This window comes from Pungitius pungitius, chromosome 4 (assembly GCF_949316345.1).
Source record: "Pungitius pungitius chromosome 4, fPunPun2.1, whole genome shotgun sequence".
Classification (NCBI taxonomy): Eukaryota; Metazoa; Chordata; class Actinopteri; order Perciformes; family Gasterosteidae; genus Pungitius; species Pungitius pungitius.
This window is the reverse complement of record NC_084903.1, coordinates 7,157,193-7,178,551: the sequence shown is the minus strand read 5'-3', so window position 1 is coordinate 7,178,551 and position 21,359 is coordinate 7,157,193.

Here is a 21,359-nt window from a genome sequence, read left to right as displayed (position 1 = left end):
TGTTAATGATGAATAAAGGTCATTTGCTTGATAAAAACAGTGTAAGCTAAAGCATCATTCATTAGAATCCGTTTTAGCTGTTTCTACTTCTGCAAAAGCTTTGAAAGTAACAATAATGGTCAAAACGTAGTTGCGTGAATCAGGTTCTAAAACTAAACCTAATCCTTCATACCATAATGATAATAATGAAAAAAGTTCATTTGCTTGACAGAAACAGTGTAAGCTAAAGCATCATTCATTAGAATCCGTTTTAGCTGTTTCTGCAAAAGCTTTGAAAGTACAAAAATGGTCAAAACATAGTTGAGTGAATCAGGTTCAACAACTATACCTAATTCTTCATACCATAATGATAATGATAAAGAAAAGGTCATTTTCTTGACAGAAACAGTGTAAGCTAAAGCATTCCTCTTACAGTCCGTTTTAGCTGTTTTCTCCTTCTGCAAAAGCTTAAAGTAACAATAATGGTCAAAATGTAGTTGAGTGAATCAGGTTCTAAAACTAAACCTAATCCTTACTACCATAATGATAATGATGAATAAAGGTAATTCGCTTGACAGAAACAGTGCAAGCTAAAGCCTTCTTCATAGAGTCCGTTTTAGCCGTTTCTCCTTCTGCAAAAGCTTTGAAAGTAACAATAATGGTCAAAACGTAGTTGCGTGAATCAGGTTCTAAAACTAAACCTAATCCTTCATACAATAATGATAATGATAAAAAAAGGTCATTTGCTTGACAGAAACAGTGTAAGCTAAAGCATCATTCATTAAAATCCGTTTTAGCTGTTTCAACTTCTGCAAAAGCTTTGAAAGTAACAATAATGGTCAAAATGTAGTTGCGTGAAACAGGTTCAACAACTATACCTAATCCTTCATACCATAATGTTAATGATGAATAAAGGTCATTTGCTTGATAAAAACAGTGTAAGCTAAAGCATCATTCATTAGAATCCGTTTTAGCTGTTTCTGCTTCTGCAAAAGCTTTGAAAGTAACAAAAATGGTCAAAACGTAGTTGAGTGAATCCGGTTCAACAACTATACCTAATCCTTAATACCATAATAATAATAATAATGATAAAAAAAGGTCATTCTCTTGACAGAAACAGTGTAAGCTAAAGCATTCCTCATACAGTCCGTTCTAGCTGTTTTCTCCTTCTGCAAAAGCTTTGAAAGTAACAATAATGGTCAAAACATAGTTGAGTGAATCAGGTTCAACAACTCTACCTAATCCTTCATACCATAATGATAATGATGAATAAAGGTCATTTGTTTGATAGAAACAGTGTAAGGTAAAGCATCATTCATTAGAATCCGTTTTAGCTGTTCCTGCTTCTGCAAAAGCTTTGAAAGTAACAATAATGGTCAAAACGTATTTGAGTGAATCATGTTCTAAAACTAAACCTAATCTTCATACCATAATGATAATGATAAAAAAAGTTCATTTGCTTGACAGAAACAGTGTAAGCTAAAGCATTCCTCTTTACAGTCCGTTTTAGCTGTTTTCTCCTTCTCCTAAAGCTTTGAAAGTAACAAAAATGGTCAATACGTAGTTGAGTGAATCAGGTTCTACACCTATACCTAATCCTTCATACCATAATGATAATGATAAAAAAAGTTGATTTTCTTGACAGAAACAGTGTAAGCTAAAGCATTCCTCTTACAGTCCGTTTTAGCTGTTTTCTCCTTCTGCAAAAGCTTAAAGTAACAATAATGGTCAAAACGTAGTTGAGTGAATCAGGTTCTAAAACTAAACCTAATCCTTCATACCATAATGATAATGATAAAAAAAGTTGATTTGCTTGACAGAAACAGTGTAAGCTAAAGCATTCCTCTTTACAGTCCGTTTTAGCTGTTCTCCTTCTCCTAAAGCTTTGAAAGTAACAAAAATGGTCAAAACATAGTTGAGTGAATCAGGTTCAACAACTATACCTAATTCTTCATACCATAATGATAATGATGAAAAAAGTTCATTTTCTTGACAGAAACAGTGTAAGCTAAAGCATTCCTCTTACAGTCCGTTTTAGCTGTTTTCTCCTTCTGCAAAAGCTTAAAGTAACAATAATGGTCAAAACGTAGTTGAGTGAATCAGGTTCTAAAACTAAACATAATCCTTCATACCATAATGATAATGATAAAAAAAGTTAATTTGCTTGACAGAAACAGTGTAAGCTAAAGCATTCCTCTTTACAGTCCGTTTTAGCTGTTTTCTCCTTCTCCTAAAGCTTTGAAAGTAACAAAAATGGTCAATACGTAGTTGAGTGAATCAGGTTCTACACCTATACCTAATCCTTCATACCATAATGATAATGATAAAAAAAGTTGATTTTCTTGACAGAAACAGTGTAAGCTAAAGCATTCCTCTTACAGTCCGTTTTAGCTGTTTTCTCCTTCTGCAAAAGCTTAAAGTAACAATAATGGTCAAAACGTAGTTGAGTGAATCAGGTTCTAAAACTAAACCTAATCCTTCATACCATAATGATAATGATAAAAAAAGTTGATTTGCTTGACAGAAACAGTGTAAGCTAAAGCATTCCTCTTTACAGTCCGTTTTAGCTGTTCTCCTTCTCCTAAAGCTTTGAAAGTAACAAAAATGGTCAAAACATAGTTGAGTGAATCAGGTTCAACAACTATACCTAATTCTTCATACCATAATGATAATGATGAAAAAAGTTCATTTTCTTGACAGAAACAGTGTAAGCTAAAGCATTCCTCTTACAGTCCGTTTTAGCTGTTTTCTCCTTCTGCAAAAGCTTAAAGTAACAATAATGGTCAAAACGTAGTTGAGTGAATCAGGTTCTAAAACTAAACATAATCCTTCATACCATAATGATAATGATAAAAAAAGTTCATTTGCTTGACAGAAACAGTGTAAGCTAAAGCATCATTCATTAGAATCCGTTTTAGCTGTTTCTGCAAAAGCTTTGAAAGTACAAAAATGGTCAAAACGTAGTTGAGTGAATCAGGTTCAACAACTATACCTAATTCTTCATACCATAATGATAATGATGAAAAGACATCATTTGTTTGATAGAAACAGTGTAAGGTAAAGCATCATTCATTAGAATCCGTTTTAGCTGTTTCTGCTTCTGCAAAAGCTTTGAAAGTAACAATAATGGTCAAAACGTAGTTGCGTGAATCAGGTTCTAAAACTAAACCTAATCCTTCATACAATAATGATAATGATAAAAAAAGGTCATTTGCTTGACAGAAACAGTGTAAGCTAAAGCATCATTCATTAAAATCCGTTTTAGCTGTTTCAACTTCTGCAAAAGCTTTGAAAGTAACAATAATGGTCAAAATGTAGTTGCGTGAATCAGGTTCAACAACTATACCTAATCCTTCATACCATAATGTTAATGATGAATAAAGGTCATTTGCTTGATAAAAACAGTGTAAGCTAAAGCATCATTCATTAGAATCCGTTTTAGCTGTTTCTACTTCTGCAAAAGCTTTGAAAGTAACAATAATGGTCAAAACGTAGTTGCGTGAATCAGGTTCTAAAACTAAACCTAATCCTTCATACCATAATGATAATAATGAAAAAAGTTCATTTGCTTGACAGAAACAGTGTAAGCTAAAGCATCATTCATTAGAATCCGTTTTAGCTGTTTCTGCAAAAGCTTTGAAAGTACAAAAATGGTCAAAACATAGTTGAGTGAATCAGGTTCAACAACTATACCTAATTCTTCATACCATAATGATAATGATAAAGAAAAGGTCATTTTCTTGACAGAAACAGTGTAAGCTAAAGCATTCCTCTTACAGTCCGTTTTAGCTGTTTTCTCCTTCTGCAAAATTTTTGAAAGTAACAATAATGGTCCAAACGTAGTTGACTGAATCATGTTCTAAAACTAAACCTAATCCTTCATACCATAATGATAATGATAAAAAAAGTTCATTTGCTTGACAGAAACAGTGTAAGCTAAAGCATTCCTCTTTACAGTCCGTTTTAGCTGTTCTCCTTCTCCTAAAGCTTTGAAAGTAACAAAAATGGTCAATACGTAGTTGAGTGAATCAGGTTCAACAACTCTACCTAATTCTTCATACCATAATGATAATGATAAAAACAGGTCATTTGCTTAAAAGAAACAGTGTAAGCTAAAGCATTCCTCTTACAGTCCGTTTTAGCTGTTTTCTCCTTCTGCAAAAGCTTAAAGTAACAATAATGGTCAAAACGTAGTTGAGTGAATCAGGTTCTAAAACTAAACCTAATCCTTCATACCATAATGATAATGATAAAAAAGTTCATTTGCTTGACAGAAACAGTGTAAGCTAAAGCATCATTCATTAGAATCCGTTTTAGCTGTTTCTGCAAAAGCTTTGAAAGTACAAAAATGGTCAAAACATAGTTGAGTGAATCAGGTTCAACAACTATACCTAATTCTTCATACCATAATGATAATGATAAAGAAAAGGTCATTTTCTTGACAGAAACAGTGTAAGCTAAAGCATTCCTCTTACAGTCCGTTTTAGCTGTTTTCTCCTTCTGCAAAATTTTTGAAAGTAACAATAATGGTCCAAACGTAGTTGACTGAATCATGTTCTAAAACTAAACCTAATCCTTCATACCATAATGATAATGATAAAAAAAGTTCATTTGCTTGACAGAAACAGTGTAAGCTAAAGCATTCCTCTTTACAGTCCGTTTTAGCTGTTCTCCTTCTCCTAAAGCTTTGAAAGTAACAAAAATGGTCAATACGTAGTTGAGTGAATCAGGTTCAACAACTCTACCTAATTCTTCATACCATAATGATAATGATAAAAACAGGTCATTTGCTTAAAAGAAACAGTGTAAGCTAAAGCATTCCTCTTACAGTCCGTTTTAGCTGTTTTCTCCTTCTGCAAAAGCTTAAAGTAACAATAATGGTCAAAACGTAGTTGAGTGAATCAGGTTCTAAAACTATACTTAATCCTTCACACCATAATGAAAATGATGAATAAAGGTAATTCGCTTGACAGAAACAGTGTAAGCTAAAGCATCATTCATTAGAATCCGTTTTAGCTGTTTCTACTTCTGCAAAAGCTTTGAAAGTAACAATAATGGTCAAAACGTAGTTGCGTGAATCAGGTTCTAAAACTAAACCTAATCCTTCATACCATAATGATAATAATGAAAAGACATGATTTGTTTGATGGAAACAGTGCAAGCTAAAGCCTTCTTTATAGAGTCCGTTTTAGCTGTTTCTCCTTCTGCAAAAGCTTTGAAAGTAACAATAATGGTCCAAACGTAGTTGACTGAATTATGTTCTAAAACTAAACCTAATCCTTCATACCATAATGATAATGATAAAGAAAAGGTCATTTTCTTGACAGAAACAGTGTAAGCTAAAGCATTCCTCTTACAGTCCGTTTTAGCTGTTTTCTCTTTCTGCAAAAGCTTAAAGTAACAATAATGGTCAAAACGTAGTTGCGTGAATCAGGTTCTAAAACTAAACCTAATCCTTCATACCATAATGATAATAATGAAAAAAGTTCATTTGCTTGACAGAAACAGTGTAAGCTAAAGCATCATTCATTAGAATCCGTTTTAGCTGTTTCTGCAAAAGCTTTGAAAGTACAAAAATGGTCAAAACATAGTTGAGTGAATCAGGTTCAACAACTATACCTAATTCTTCATACCATAATGATAATGATAAAGAAAAGGTCATTTTCTTGACAGAAACAGTGTAAGCTAAAGCATTCCTCTTACAGTCCGTTTTAGCTGTTTTCTCCTTCTGCAAAATTTTTGAAAGTAACAATAATGGTCCAAACGTAGTTGACTGATTCATGTTCTAAAACTAAACCTAATCCTTCATACCATAATGATAATGATAAAAAAAGTTCATTTGCTTGACAGAAACAGTGTAAGCTAAAGCATTCTTCAAACAGTCCGTTTTAGCTGTTTTCTCCTTCTGCAAAAGCTTTACAAAGTAACAATAATGGTCAAAACGTAGTTGAGTGAATCAGGTTCCAAAACTATACTTAATCCATTATACCATAATGATAATGATGAAAACAGGTCATTTGCCTGTTAGAAACAGTGTAAGCTAAAGCATTCTTCATACAGTCCGTTTTAGCTGTTTTCTCCTTCTGCAAAAGCTTTAAAAAGTAAAAAAAATGGTCAAAACGTAGTTGAGTGAATCAGGTTCCAAAACTATACTTAATCCATTATACCATAATGATAATGATGAAAACAGGTCATTTGCCTGTTAGAAACAGTTGTAAGCTAAAGCATTCTTCATACAGTCCGTTTTAGCTGTTTTCTCCTTCTGCAAAAGCTTTAAAAAGTAACAAAAATGGTCAAAACGTAGTTGAGTGAATCAGGTTCCAAAACTATACTTAATCCATTATACCATAATGATAATGATGAAAACAGGTCATTTGCCTGTTAGAAACAGTTGTAAGCTAAAGCATTCTTCATACAGTCCGTTTTAGCTGTTTTCTCCTTCTGCAAAAGCTTTAAAAAGTAACAAAAATGGTCCAAACGTAGTTGACTGAATCATGTTCTAAAACTCAACCTAATCCTTCATACCATAATGATAATGATAAAAAAAGGTCATTTGCTTGACAGAAACAGTGTAAGCTAAAGCATCATTCATTAGAATCCGTTTTAGCTGTTTCTGCTTTTGCAAAAGCTTTGAAAGTAACAATAATGCTCAAAACGTAGTTGCGTGAATCAGGTTCTAAAACTAAACCTAATCCTTCATACAATAATGATAATGATAAAAAAAGGTCATTTGCTTGACAGAAACAGTGCAAGCTAAAGCCTTCTTCATAGAGTCCGTTTTAGCCGTTTCTCCTTCTGCAAAAGCTTTGAAAGTAACAAAAATGGTCAAAACGTAGTTGAGTGAATCAGGTTCTAAAACTAAACCTAATCCTTACTACCATAATGATAATGATGAATAAAGGTAATTCGCTTGACAGAAACAGTGTAAGCTAAAGCATTCCTCTTACAGTCCGTTTTAGCTGTTTTCTCCTTCTGCAAAAGCTTAAAGTAACAATAATGGTCAAAACGTAGTTGAGTGAATCAGGTTCTAAAACTAAACCTAATCCTTCATACCATAATGATAATGATAAAAAAAGTTCATTTGCTTGACAGAAACAGTGTAAGCTAAAGCATCATTCATTAGAATCCGTTTTAGCTGTTTCTGCAAAAGCTTTGAAAGTACAAAAATGGTCAAAACGTAGTTGACTGAATCATGTTCTAAAACTAAACCTAATCCTTCATACCATAATGATAATGATAAAAAAAGGTCATTTTCTTGACAGAAACAGTGTAAGCTAAAGCATTCCTCTTACAGTCCGTTTTAGCTGTTTTCTCCTTCTGCAAAAGCTTAAAGTAACAATAATGGTCAAAACGTAGTTGAGTGAATCAGGTTCTAAAACTAAACCTAATCCTTCATACCATAATGATAATGATAAAAAAAGTTCATTTGCTTGACAGAAACAGTGTAAGCTAAAGCATCATTCATTAGAATCCGTTTTAGCTGTTTCTGCAAAAGCTTTGAAAGTACAAAAATGGTCAAAACGTAGTTGACTGAATCATGTTCTAAAACTAAACCTAATCCTTCATACCATACTGATAACGATAAAAAAAGGTCATTTTCTTGACAGAAACAGTGTAAGCTAAAGCATTCCTCTTACAGTCCGTTTTAGCTGTTTTCTCCTTCTGCAAAAGCTTAAAGTAACAATAATGGTCAAAACGTAGTTGAGTGAATCAGGTTCTAAAACTAAACCTAATCCTTCATACCATAATGATAATGATAAAAAAAGTTCATTTGCTTGACAGAAACAGTGTAAGCTAAAGCATCATTCATTAGAATCCGTTTTAGCTGTTTCTGCAAAAGCTTTGAAAGTACAAAAATGGTCAAAACGTAGTTGACTGAATCATGTTCTAAAACTAAACCTAATCCTTCATACCATACTGATAACGATAAAAAAAGGTCATTTTCTTGACAGAAACAGTGTAAGCTAAAGCATTCCTCTTACAGTCCGTTTTAGCTGTTTTCTCCTTCTGCAAAAGCTTAAAGTAACAATAATGGTCAAAACGTAGTTGAGTGAATCAGGTTCTAAAACTAAACCTAATCCTTCATACCATAATGATAATGATAAAAAAAGTTCATTTGCTTGACAGAAACAGTGTAAGCTAAAGCATCATTCATTAGAATCCGTTTTAGCTATTTCTGCAAAAGCTTTGAAAGTACAAAAATGGTCAAAACGTAGTTGAGTGAATCAGGTTAAACAACTATACCTAATTCTTCATACCATAATGATAATGATGAAAAGACATCATTTGTTTGATAGAAACAGTGTAAGGTAAAGCATCATTCATTAGAATCCGTTTTAGCTGTTTCTGCTTTTGCAAAAGCTTTGAAAGTACAAAAATGGTCAAAACGTAGTTGAGTGAATCAGGTTAAACAACTATACCTAATTCTTCATACCATAATGATAATGATGAAAAGACATCATTTGTTTGATAGAAACAGTGTAAGGTAAAGCATCATTCATTAGAATCCGTTTTAGCTGTTTCTGCTTTTGCAAAAGCTTTGAAAGTAACAATAATGCTCAAAACGTAGTTGCGTGAATCAGGTTCTAAAACTAAACCTAATCCTTCATACAATAATGATAATGATAAAAAAAGGTCATTTGCTTGACAGAAACAGTGCAAGCTAAAGCCTTCTTCATAGAGTCCGTTTTAGCCGTTTCTCCTTCTGCAAAAGCTTTGAAAGTAACAAAAATGGTCAAAACGTAGTTGAGTGAATCAGGTTCTAAAACTAAACCTAATCCTTACTACCATAATGATAATGATGAATAAAGGTAATTCGCTTGACAGAAACAGTGTAAGCTAAAGCATTCCTCTTACAGTCCGTTTTAGCTGTTTTCTCCTTCTGCAAAAGCTTAAAGTAACAATAATGGTCAAAACGTAGTTGAGTGAATCAGGTTCTAAAACTAAACCTAATCCTTCATACCATAATGATAATGATAAAAAAAGTTCATTTGCTTGACAGAAACAGTGTAAGCTAAAGCATCATTCATTAGAATCCGTTTTTGCTGTTTCTGCAAAAGCTTTGAAAGTACAAAAATGGTCAAAACGTAGTTGACTGAATCATGTTCTAAAACTAAACCTAATCCTTCATACCATAATGATAATGATAAAAAAAGGTCATTTTCTTGACAGAAACAGTGTAAGCTAAAGCATTCCTCTTACAGTCCGTTTTAGCTGTTTTCTCCTTCTGCAAAAGCTTAAAGTAACAATAATGGTCAAAACGTAGTTGAGTGAATCAGGTTAAACAACTATACCTAATTCTTCATACCATAATGATAATGATGAAAAGACATCATTTGTTTGATAGAAACAGTGTAAGGTAAAGCATCATTCATTAGAATCCGTTTTAGCTGTTTCTGCTTTTGCAAAAGCTTTGAAAGTAACAATAATGCTCAAAACGTAGTTGCGTGAATCAGGTTCTAAAACTAAACCTAATCCTTCATACAATAATGATAATGATAAAAAAAGGTCATTTAGTTGACAGAAACAGTGCAAGCTAAAGCCTTCTTCATAGAGTCCGTTTTAGCCGTTTCTCCTTCTGCAAAAGCTTTGAAAGTAACAAAAATGGTCAAAACGTAGTTGAGTGAATCAGGTTCTAAAACTAAACCTAATCCTTACTACCATAATGATAATGATGAATAAAGGTAATTCGCTTGACAGAAACAGTGTAAGCTAAAGCATTCCTCTTACAGTCCGTTTTAGCTGTTTTCTCCTTCTGCAAAAGCTTAAAGTAACAATAATGGTCAAAACGTAGTTGAGTGAATCAGGTTCTAAAACTAAACCTAATCCTTCATACCATAATGATAATGATAAAAAAAGTTCATTTGCTTGACAGAAACAGTGTAAGCTAAAGCATCATTCATTAGAATCCGTTTTAGCTGTTTCTGCAAAAGCTTTGAAAGTACAAAAATGGTCAAAACGTAGTTGACTGAATCATGTTCTAAAACTAAACCTAATCCTTCATACCATAATGATAATGATAAAAAAAGGTCATTTTCTTGACAGAAACAGTGTAAGCTAAAGCATTCCTCTTACAGTCCGTTTTAGCTGTTTTCTCCTTCTGCAAAAGCTTAAAGTAACAATAATGGTCAAAACGTAGTTGAGTGAATCAGGTTCTAAAACTAAACCTAATCCTTCATACCATAATGATAATGATAAAAAAAGTTCATTTGCTTGACAGAAACAGTGTAAGCTAAAGCATCATTCATTAGAATCCGTTTTAGCTGTTTCTGCAAAAGCTTTGAAAGTACAAAAATGGTCAAAACGTAGTTGAGTGAATCAGGTTAAACAACTATACCTAATTCTTCATACCATAATGATAATGATGAAAAGACATCATTTGTTTGATAGAAACAGTGTAAGGTAAAGCATCATTCATTAGAATCTGTTTTAGCTGTTTCTGCTTTTGCAAAAGCTTTGAAAGTAACAATAATGCTCAAAACGTAGTTGCGTGAATCAGGTTCTAAAACTAAACCTAATCCTTCATACAATAATGATAATGATAAAAAAAGGTCATTTGCTTGACAGAAACAGTGCAAGCTAAAGCCTTCTTCATAGAGTCCGTTTTAGCCGTTTCTCCTTCTGCAAAAGCTTTGAAAGTAACAAAAATGGTCAAAACGTAGTTGAGTGAATCAGGTTCTAAAACTAAACCTAATCCTTACTACCATAATGATAATGATGAATAAAGGTAATTCGCTTGACAGAAACAGTGTAAGCTAAAGCATTCCTCTTACAGTCCGTTTTAGCTGTTTTCTCCTTCTGCAAAAGCTTAAAGTACAAAAATGGTCAAAACGTAGTTGACTGAATCATGTTCTAAAACTAAACCTAATCCTTCATACCATACTGATAACGATAAAAAAAGGTCATTTTCTTGACAGAAACAGTGTAAGCTAAAGCATTCCTCTTACAGTCCGTTTTAGCTGTTTTCTCCTTCTGCAAAAGCTTAAAGTAACAATAATGGTCAAAACGTAGTTGAGTGAATCAGGTTCTAAAACTAAACCTAATCCTTCATACCATAATGATAATGATAAAAAAAGTTCATTTGCTTGACAGAAACAGTGTAAGCTAAAGCATCATTCATTAGAATCCGTTTTAGCTGTTTCTGCAAAAGCTTTGAAAGTACAAAAATGGTCAAAACGTAGTTGAGTGAATCAGGTTAAACAACTATACCTAATTCTTCATACCATAATGATAATGATGAAAAGACATCATTTGTTTGATAGAAACAGTGTAAGGTAAAGCATCATTCATTAGAATCTGTTTTAGCTGTTTCTGCTTTTGCAAAAGCTTTGAAAGTAACAATAATGCTCAAAACGTAGTTGCGTGAATCAGGTTCTAAAACTAAACCTAATCCTTCATACAATAATGATAATGATAAAAAAAGGTCATTTGCTTGACAGAAACAGTGCAAGCTAAAGCCTTCTTCATAGAGTCCGTTTTAGCCGTTTCTCCTTCTGCAAAAGCTTTGAAAGTAACAAAAATGGTCAAAACGTAGTTGAGTGAATCAGGTTCTAAAACTAAACCTAATCCTTCATACCATAATGATAATGATAAAAAAAAGTTCATTTGCTTGACAGAAACAGTGTAAGCTAAAGCATCATTCATTAGAATCCGTTTTAGCAGTTTCTGCAAAAGCTTTAAAAGTACAAAAATGGTCAAAACGTAGTTGACTGAATCATGTTCTAAAACTAAACCTAATCCTTCATACCATAATGATAATGATAAAAAAAGGTCATTTTCTTGACAGAAACAGTGTAAGCTAAAGCATTCCTCTTACAGTCCGTTTTAGCTGTTTTCTCCTTCTGCAAAAGCTTAAAGTAACAATAATGGTCAAAACGTAGTTGAGTGAATCAGGTTCTAAAACTAAACCTAATCCTTCATACCATAATGATAATGATAAAAAAAGTTCATTTGCTTGACAGAAACAGTGTAAGCTAAAGCATCATTCATTAGAATCCGTTTTAGCTGTTTCTGCAAAAGCTTTGAAAGTACAAAAATGGTCAAAACGTAGTTGACTGAATCATGTTCTAAAACTAAACCTAATCCTTCATACCATAATGATAATGATAAAAAAGGTCATTTTCTTGACAGAAACAGTGTAAGCTAAAGCATTCCTCTTACAGTCCGTTTTAGCTGTTTTCTCCTTCTGCAAAAGCTTAAAGTAACAATAATGGTCAAAACGTAGTTGAGTGAATCAGGTTCTAAAACTAAACCTAATCCTTCATACCATAATGATAATGATAAAAAAAGTTCATTTGCTTGACAGAAACAGTGTAAGCTAAAGCATCATTCATTAGAATCCGTTTTAGCTGTTTCTGCAAAAGCTTTGAAAGTACAAAAATGGTCAAAACATAGTTGAGTGAATCAGGTTAAACAACTATACCTAATTCTTCATACCATAATGATAATGATGAAAAGACATCATTTGTTTGATAGAAACAGTGTAAGGTAAAGCATCATTCATTAGAATCCGTTTTAGCTGTTTCTGCTTTTGCAAAAGCTTTGAAAGTAACAATAATGGTCAAAACGTAGTTGCGTGAATCAGGTTCTAAAACTAAACCTAATCCTTCATACAATAATGATAATGATAAAAAAAGGTCATTTGCTTGACAGAAACAGTGCAAGCTAAAGCCTTCTTCATAGATTCCGTTTTAGCCGTTTCTCCTTCTGCAAAAGCTTTGAAAGTAACAAAAATGGTCAAAACGTAGTTGAGTGAATCAGGTTCTAAAACTAAACCTAATCCTTACTACCATAATGATAATGATGAATAAAGGTAATTCGCTTGACAGAAACAGTGTAAGCTAAAGCATCATTCATTAAAATCCGTTTTAGCTGTTTCAACTTCTGCAAAAGCTTTGAAAGTAACAATAATGGTCAAAATGTAGTTGCGTGAATCAGGTTCAATAACTATACCTAATCCTTCATACCATAATGTTAATGATGAATAAAGGTCATTTGCTTGATAAAAACAGTGTAAGCTAAAGCATCATTCATTAGAATCCGTTTTAGCTGTTTCTACTTCTGCAAAAGCTTTGAAAGTAACAATAATGGTCAAAACGTAGTTGCGTGAATCAGGTTCTAAAACTAAACCTAATCCTTCATACCATAATGATAATAATGAAAAAAGTTCATTTGCTTGACAGAAACAGTGTAAGCTAAAGCATCATTCATTAGAATCCGTTTTAGCTGTTTCTGCAAAAGCTTTGAAAGTACAAAAATGGTCAAAACATAGTTGAGTGAATCAGGTTCAACAACTATACCTAATTCTTCATACCATAATGATAATGATAAAGAAAAGGTCATTTTCTTGACAGAAACAGTGTAAGCTAAAGCATTCCTCTTACAGTCCGTTTTAGCTGTTTTCTCCTTCTGCAAAAGCTTAAAGTAACAATAATGGTCAAAATGTAGTTGAGTGAATCAGGTTCTAAAACTAAACCTAATCCTTACTACCATAATGATAATGATGAATAAAGGTAATTCGCTTGACAGAAACAGTGCAAGCTAAAGCCTTCTTCATAGAGTCCGTTTTAGCCGTTTCTCCTTCTGCAAAAGCTTTGAAAGTAACAATAATGGTCAAAACGTAGTTGCGTGAATCAGGTTCTAAAACTAAACCTAATCCTTCATACAATAATGATAATGATAAAAAAAGGTCATTTGCTTGACAGAAACAGTGTAAGCTAAAGCATCATTCATTAAAATCCGTTTTAGCTGTTTCAACTTCTGCAAAAGCTTTGAAAGTAACAATAATGGTCAAAATGTAGTTGCGTGAAACAGGTTCAACAACTATACCTAATCCTTCATACCATAATGTTAATGATGAATAAAGGTCATTTGCTTGATAAAAACAGTGTAAGCTAAAGCATCATTCATTAGAATCCGTTTTAGCTGTTTCTGCTTCTGCAAAAGCTTTGAAAGTAACAAAAATGGTCAAAACGTAGTTGAGTGAATCCGGTTCAACAACTATACCTAATCCTTAATACCATAATAATAATAATAATGATAAAAAAAGGTCATTCTCTTGACAGAAACAGTGTAAGCTAAAGCATTCCTCATACAGTCCGTTCTAGCTGTTTTCTCCTTCTGCAAAAGCTTTGAAAGTAACAATAATGGTCAAAACATAGTTGAGTGAATCAGGTTCAACAACTCTACCTAATCCTTCATACCATAATGATAATGATGAATAAAGGTCATTTGTTTGATAGAAACAGTGTAAGGTAAAGCATCATTCATTAGAATCCGTTTTAGCTGTTCCTGCTTCTGCAAAAGCTTTGAAAGTAACAATAATGGTCAAAACGTATTTGAGTGAATCATGTTCTAAAACTAAACCTAATCTTCATACCATAATGATAATGATAAAAAAAGTTCATTTGCTTGACAGAAACAGTGTAAGCTAAAGCATTCCTCTTTACAGTCCGTTTTAGCTGTTTTCTCCTTCTCCTAAAGCTTTGAAAGTAACAAAAATGGTCAATACGTAGTTGAGTGAATCATGTTCTAAAACTAAACCTAATCCTTCATACCATAATGATAATAATGAAAAAAGTTCATTTGCTTGACAGAAACAGTGTAAGCTAAAGCATCATTCATTAGAATCCGTTTTAGCTGTTTCTGCAAAAGCTTTGAAAGTACAAAAATGGTCAAAACATAGTTGAGTGAATCAGGTTCAACAACTATACCTAATTCTTCATACCATAATGATAATGATAAAGAAAAGGTCATTTTCTTGACAGAAACAGTGTAAGCTAAAGCATTCCTCTTACAGTCCGTTTTAGCTGTTTTCTCCTTCTGCAAAATTTTTGAAAGTAACAATAATGGTCCAAACGTAGTTGACTGAATCATGTTCTAAAACTAAACCTAATCCTTCATACCATAATGATAATGATAAAAAAAGTTCATTTGCTTGACAGAAACAGTGTAAGCTAAAGCATTCCTCTTTACAGTCCGTTTTAGCTGTTCTCCTTCTCCTAAAGCTTTGAAAGTAACAAAAATGGTCAATACGTAGTTGAGTGAATCAGGTTCAACAACTCTACCTAATTCTTCATACCATAATGATAATGATAAAAACAGGTCATTTGCTTAAAAGAAACAGTGTAAGCTAAAGCATTCCTCTTACAGTCCGTTTTAGCTGTTTTCTCCTTCTGCAAAAGCTTAAAGTAACAATAATGGTCAAAACGTAGTTGAGTGAATCAGGTTCTAAAACTAAACCTAATCCTTCATACCATAATGATAATGATAAAAAAGTTCATTTGCTTGACAGAAACAGTGTAAGCTAAAGCATCATTCATTAGAATCCGTTTTAGCTGTTTCTGCAAAAGCTTTGAAAGTACAAAAATGGTCAAAACATAGTTGAGTGAATCAGGTTCAACAACTATACCTAATTCTTCATACCATAATGATAATGATAAAGAAAAGGTCATTTTCTTGACAGAAACAGTGTAAGCTAAAGCATTCCTCTTACAGTCCGTTTTAGCTGTTTTCTCCTTCTGCAAAATTTTTGAAAGTAACAATAATGGTCCAAACGTAGTTGACTGAATCATGTTCTAAAACTAAACCTAATCCTTCATACCATAATGATAATGATAAAAAAAGTTCATTTGCTTGACAGAAACAGTGTAAGCGAAAGCATTCCTCTTTACAGTCCGTTTTAGCTGTTCTCCTTCTCCTAAAGCTTTGAAAGTAACAAAAATGGTCAATACGTAGTTGAGTGAATCAGGTTCAACAACTCTACCTAATTCTTCATACCATAATGATAATGATAAAAACAGGTCATTTGCTTAAAAGAAACAGTGTAAGCTAAAGCATTCCTCTTACAGTCCGTTTTAGCTGTTTTCTCTTTCTGCAAAAGCTTAAAGTAACAATAATGGTCAAAACGTAGTTGCGTGAATCAGGTTCTAAAACTAAACCTAATCCTTCATACCATAATGATAATAATGAAAAAAGTTCATTTGCTTGACAGAAACAGTGTAAGCTAAAGCATCATTCATTAGAATCCGTTTTAGCTGTTTCTGCAAAAGCTTTGAAAGTACAAAAATGGTCAAAACATAGTTGAGTGAATCAGGTTCAACAACTATACCTAATTCTTCATACCATAATGATAATGATAAAGAAAAGGTCATTTTCTTGACAGAAACAGTGTAAGCTAAAGCATTCCTCTTACAGTCCGTTTTAGCTGTTTTCTCCTTCTGCAAAATTTTTGAAAGTAACAATAATGGTCCAAACGTAGTTGACTGATTCATGTTCTAAAACTAAACCTAATCCTTCATACCATAATGATAATGATAAAAAAAGTTCATTTGCTTGACAGAAACAGTGTAAGCTAAAGCATTCTTCAAACAGTCCGTTTTAGCTGTTTTCTCCTTCTGCAAAAGCTTTACAAAGTAACAATAATGGTCAAAACGTAGTTGAGTGAATCAGGTTCCAAAACTATACTTAATCCATTATACCATAATGATAATGATGAAAACAGGTCATTTGCCTGTTAGAAACAGTGTAAGCTAAAGCATTCTTCATACAGTCCGTTTTAGCTGTTTTCTCCTTCTGCAAAAGCTTTAAAAAGTAAAAAAAATGGTCAAAACGTAGTTGAGTGAATCAGGTTCCAAAACTATACTTAATCCATTATACCATAATGATAATGATGAAAACAGGTCATTTGCCTGTTAGAAACAGTTGTAAGCTAAAGCATTCTTCATACAGTCCGTTTTAGCTGTTTTCTCCTTCTGCAAAAGCTTTAAAAAGTAAAAAAAATGGTCAAAACGTAGTTGAGTGAATCAGGTTCCAAAACTATACTTAATCCATTATACCATAATGATAATGATGAAAACAGGTCATTTGCCTGTTAGAAACAGTTGTAAGCTAAAGCATTCTTCATACAGTCCGTTTTAGCTGTTTTCTCCTTCTGCAAAAGCTTTAAAAAGTAACAAAAATGGTCCAAACGTAGTTGACTGAATCATGTTCTAAAACTCAACCTAATCCTTCATACCATAATGATAATGATAAAAAAAGGTCATTTGCTTGACAGAAACAGTGTAAGCTAAAGCATCATTCATTAGAATACGTTTAAGCTGTTTCTACTTCTGCAAAAGCTTTGAAAGTAACAATAATGGTCAAAACGTAGTTGCGTGAATCAGGTTCTAAAACTAAACCTAATCCTTCATACCATAATGATAAAGAAAAGGTCATTTTCTTGACAGAAACAGTGTAAGCTAAAGCATTCCTCTTACAGTCCGTTTTAGCTGTTTTCTCTTTCTGTCTTTCTTGTTGATTCTGTACACATGACATCCATTGCAGTCTGTCCATCCCGGGAGAGGGATCCCTCCTCTGACGTTCTCCCTAAGGTTTCTTCCCTTTTTTCCCCATTGAAGGGTTTTTTCATATTTTGGGGAGTTTTTCCTGTGCCGATGTGAGGGTTTCGGGACAGAGGATGTTGCATGTGTACAGACTGTAAAGCCCTCTGAGGCAAATTTGTAATTTGCGATTTTGGGCTATACAAAATAAAATGAATTGAATTGAATTGAATTGCAAAAGCTTAAAGTAACAATAATGGTCAAAACGTAGTTGAGTGAATCAGGTTCTAAAACTAAACCTAATCCTTCATACCATAATGATAATGATAAAAAAGTTCATTTGCTTGACAGAAACAGTGTAAGCTAAAGCATCATTCATTAGAATCCGTTTTAGCTGTTTCTGCAAAAGCTTTGAAAGTACAAAAATGGTCAAAACATAGTTGAGTGAATCAGGTTCAACAACTATACCTAATTCTTCATACCATAATGATAATGATAAAGAAAAGGTCATTTTCTTGACAGAAACAGTGTAAGCTAAAGCATTCCTCTTACAGTCCGTTTTAGCTGTTTTCTCCTTCTGCAAAATTTTTGAAAGTAACAATAATGGTCCAAACGTAGTTGACTGAATCATGTTCTAAAACTAAACCTAATCCTTCATACCATAATGATAATGATAAAAAAAGTTCATTTGCTTGACAGAAACAGTGTAAGCTAAAGCATTCCTCTTTACAGTCCGTTTTAGCTGTTCTCCTTCTCCTAAAGCTTTGAAAGTAACAAAAATGGTCAATACGTAGTTGAGTGAATCAGGTTCAACAACTCTACCTAATTCTTCATACCATAATGATAATGATAAAAACAGGTCATTTGCTTAAAAGAAACAGTGTAAGCTAAAGCATTCCTCTTACAGTCCGTTTTAGCTGTTTTCTCCTTCTGCAAAAGCTTAAAGTAACAATAATGGTCAAAACGTAGTTGAGTGAATCAGGTTCTAAAACTATACTTAATCCTTCACACCATAATGAAAATGATGAATAAAGGTAATTCGCTTGACAGAAACAGTGTAAGCTAAAGCATCATTCATTAGAATCCGTTTTAGCTGTTTCTACTTCTGCAAAAGCTTTGAAAGTAACAATAATGGTCAAAACGTAGTTGCGTGAATCAGGTTCTAAAACTAAACCTAATCCTTCATACCATAATGATAATAATGAAAAGACATGATTTGTTTGATGGAAACAGTGCAAGCTAAAGCCTTCTTTATAGAGTCCGTTTTAGCTGTTTCTCCTTCTGCAAAAGCTTTGAAAGTAACAATAATGGTCCAAACGTAGTTGACTGAATTATGTTCTAAAACTAAACCTAATCCTTCATACCATAATGATAATGATAAAGAAAAGGTCATTTTCTTGACAGAAACAGTGTAAGCTAAAGCATTCCTCTTACAGTCCGTTTTAGCTGTTTTCTCTTTCTGCAAAAGCTTAAAGTAACAATAATGGTCAAAACGTAGTTGAGTGAATCAGGTTCTAAAACTAAACCTAATCCTTCATACCATAATGATAATGATAAAAAAGTTAATTTGCTTGACAGAAACAGTGTAAGCTAAAGCATCATTCATTAGAATCCGTTTTAGCTGTTTCTGCAAAAGCTTTGAAAGTACAAAAATGGTCAAAACGTAGTTGAGTGAATCAGGTTAAACAACTATACCTAATTCTTCATACCATAATGATAATGATGAAAAGACATCATTTGTTTGATAGAAACAGTGTAAGCTAAAGCATCATTCATTAGAATCCGTTTTAGCTGTTTCTACTTCTGCAAAAGCTTTGAAAGTAACAATAATGGTCAAAACGTAGTTGCGTGAATCAGGTTCTAAAACTAAACCTAATCCTTCATACCATAATGATAATAATGAAAAAAGTTCATTTGCTTGACAGAAACAGTGTAAGCTAAAGCATCATTCATTAGAATCCGTTTTAGCTGTTTCTGCAAAAGCTTTGAAAGTACAAAAATGGTCAAAACATAGTTGAGTGAATCAGGTTCAACAACTATACCTAATTCTTCATACCATAATGATAATGATAAAGAAAAGGTCATTTTCTTGACAGAAACAGTGTAAGCTAAAGCATTCCTCTTACAGTCCGTTTTAGCTGTTTTCTCCTTCTGCAAAATTTTTGAAAGTAACAATAATGGTCCAAACGTAGTTGACTGATTCATGTTCTAAAACTAAACCTAATCCTTCATACCATAATGATAATGATAAAAAAAGTTCATTTGCTTGACAGAAACAGTGTAAGCTAAAGCATTCTTCAAACAGTCCGTTTTAGCTGTTTTCTCCTTCTGCAAAAGCTTTACAAAGTAACAATAATGGTCAAAACGTAGTTGAGTGAATCAGGTTCCAAAACTATACTTAATCCATTATACCATAATGATAATGATGAAAACAGGTCATTTGCCTGTTAGAAACAGTGTAAGCTAAAGCATTCTTCATACAGTCCGTTTTAGCTGTTTTCTCCTTCTGCAAAAGCTTTAAAAAGTAAAAAAAATGGTCAAAACGTAGTTGAGTGAATCAGGTTCCAAAACTATACTTAATCCATTATACCATAATGATAATGATGAAAACAGGTCATTTGCCTGTTAGAAACAGTTGTAAGCTAAAGCATTCTTCATACAGTCCGTTTTAGCTGTTTTCTCCTTCTGCAAAAGCTTTAAAAAGTAACAAAAATGGTCAAAACGTAGTTGAGTGAATCAGGTTCCAAAACTATACTTAATCCATTATACCATAATGATAATGATGAAAACAGGTCATTTGCCTGTTAGAAACAGTTGTAAGCTAAAGCATTCTTCATACAGTCCGTTTTAGCTGTTTTCTCCTTCTGCAAAAGCTTTAAAAAGTAACAATAATGGTCAAAACGTAGTTGCGTGAATCAGGTTCTAAAACTAAACCTAATCCTTCATACCATAATGATAATGATAAAGAAAAGGTCATTTTCTTGACAGAAACAGTGTAAGCTAAAGCATTCCTCTTACAGTCCGTTTTAGCTGTTTTCTCTTTCTGTCTTTCTTGTTGATTCTGTACACATGACATCCATTGCAGTCTGTCCATCCCGGGAGAGGGATCCCTCCTCTGACGTTCTCCCTAAGGTTTCTTCCCTTTTTTCCCCATTGAAGGGTTTTTTCATATTTTGGGGAGTTTTTCCTGTGCCGATGTGAGGGTTTCGGGACAGAGGATGTTGCATGTGTACAGACTGTAAAGCCCTCTGAGGCAAATTTGTAATTTGCGATTTTGGGCTATACAAAATAAAATGAATTGAATTGAATTGAATTGCAAAAGCTTAAAGTAACAATAATGGTCAAAACGTAGTTGAGTGAATCAGGTTCTAAAACTAAACCTAATCCTTCATACCATAATGATAATGATAAAAAAGTTCATTTGCTTGACAGAAACAGTGTAAGCTAAAGCATCATTCATTAGAATCCGTTTTAGCTGTTTCTGCAAAAGCTTTGAAAGTACAAAAATGGTCAAAACATAGTTGAGTGAATCAGGTTCAACAACTATACCTAATTCTTCATACCATAATGATAATGATAAAGAAAAGGTCATTTTCTTGACAGAAACAGTGTAAGCTAAAGCATTCCTCTTACAGTCCGTTTTAGCTGTTTTCTCCTTCTGCAAAATTTTTGAAAGTAACAATAATGGTCCAAACGTAGTTGACTGAATCATGTTCTAAAACTAAACCTAATCCTTCATACCATAATGATAATGATAAAAAAAGTTCATTTGCTTGACAGAAACAGTGTAAGCTAAAGCATTCCTCTTTACAGTCCGTTTTAGCTGTTCTCCTTCTCCTAAAGATTTGAAAGTAACAAAAATGGTCAATACGTAGTTGAGTGAATCAGGTTCAACAACTCTACCTAATTCTTCATACCATAATGATAATGATAAAAACAGGTCATTTGCTTAAAAGAAACAGTGTAAGCTAAAGCATTCCTCTTACAGTCCGTTTTAGCTGTTTTCTCCTTCTGCAAAAGCTTAAAGTAACAATAATGGTCAAAACGTAGTTGAGTGAATCA